Source organism: Myotis lucifugus, unplaced genomic scaffold (assembly GCF_000147115.1).
Source record: "Myotis lucifugus unplaced genomic scaffold, Myoluc2.0 scaffold_483, whole genome shotgun sequence".
NCBI lineage: Eukaryota > Metazoa > Chordata > Mammalia > Chiroptera > Vespertilionidae > Myotis > Myotis lucifugus.
This window is the reverse complement of record NW_005871531.1, coordinates 640067-641859: the sequence shown is the minus strand read 5'-3', so window position 1 is coordinate 641859 and position 1793 is coordinate 640067.

The following is a 1793-nucleotide window of genomic DNA, read 5'->3' as shown; positions in this document are numbered from 1 at the left end:
ACAGGAAACCAAGTGTGACATGCCAGCTCCCACCAATCCTGCTTGGGAGGCGGCGCTGATCTGGAATAATCCTTCGTGATGGCGGTAAGTTTGCTGCACCCCCCACACCTACCAGTTCTCTCCTAGAGGGGCCGGCATTGTCTTTTCCATAGCAATATGCCCTCACTGACGAGCGAGTACACCTGCTCCGGGGACATAAGCCTAGTGACAGAGCACAGCACCAGGCCCTCTGACCGCCACTGGACAGGCCCAGACGCCCGAGTAAGACTTGCAAATACGCAGCTGAGCACCGACGTCAAAGAAGCCGGAGACGATCACAGTGCTGACGGCGGCCTCTTGGGATGAAAACCAGAGACACCAGCCGCCCTGGATGCGCGGGGCCCTCCAGGGGCGTGGTGGGCCTGACCACGGGCAGAATAAAACCTCACAGGCCGAAGCTCACGCACAGCGCGCCTCACACGGAGGATGTGTCTGTGGGCCCCTCGGACCCCCTCTAAGGCTTCATGTTTAAACTCCACGGACGAGAGGGGGTTTGGTTCTGAGCCTCTTGGCGTGTGAGGAGCACTTTTGCGTCAACTGTTTTTCGGAGACGCGTGATAGGAGTTGTGCTTAAAGAAATCTCTCTTGCTGAGAGTGTTACACAGGTCCCCCTTTGTGCCCCCAAGCGTTGTGCTTTCTGGGTCAGTTGATAGTGGAGGAAAAACTAGGCCCAGGGGACGGGCAGGGGTCTTACGGGAAAGCCGTGCGTACGGGAAAGCCGTGCGTCCCAGCTGAGAGCCGCCGGAGCTGACGGGGCTGGGCGCTCCCACGGCAGGACTGTGGTTCCTCCTCAGTTGTGTCCCCACCTCCCCCCGGGCCCCGTGGATGCTGTGCAGGACGAGGCCCCCACCCCCCACCCCCTGCAGCCCATTTTACAGGGTTGTCCCTGGCCTCAGAGCAAACATGAGCAGAGTCACTTCTCCAGCTTCTACCTATTGGGACCGGCTCTGCTGTGGAAGCGACATGAACTACGTGAACCGACCACGGCTCCTTAGTGCACTGGCTTCCCTGACCATCCTCAGTCCAGGAGGGCCGGGCAGCTGGGCAGCTGACAGATGTCCCACCACAGCAGACGGCGCGTGTCAGAAAGGGGGGAGAACAAGGAGAGAGGAGGGTGGGAAACGAGCTTCCAGGTGCGTTTCCATGGCCCCGCGCACGCCTCGGAGAGCCCGCAGCGCGGCGGGGGGCCCAGCAGCGAGGTCCAGAGGGACGCCTTCGGGCTCCCACACAGTGTCCTCGGGACAGCTTTCCGCAGGACGGGCAGAGGTGCCCGGAGGCTGAGGTCAGCCTGACTAGCCACAGGGGTCCCCCCAGACGAGTCCCGCGGGACGGCCTGAACCACACGCATCACATCTCCTGGAAAACGGCCACAGCACAGCCAGGGGCCTTAGGCCAGAGCACCAGGTAGGAAAAGCAGTTCTCAAACAGCGAGGCTTCGGCGCCGCATTCCCTGCTGCAGGTCTGGCTTGATCAGAGGTATGTTCCAAAGGCTCAATCGAATGTCCTGGAAGTAAATTTCCTTGAATGTGGGAAGCTTTTGATAAATATTTTAGGGGAGCTTTTGATAAATATTAAGTTTTTGATTATGGAGATATACACTTAATGCCAGACACTGTTCTAAGCATTTTGTATCTACCATGTCATTTAATATTCATAACAGTCTTATACCGTGTTACTATCATAGTCCCTATTTTAAAGACGGGGAAGCAGAAGCGCAAAAATGAAGACCGCTAGCAGTGGGTGGAGTCAGGATT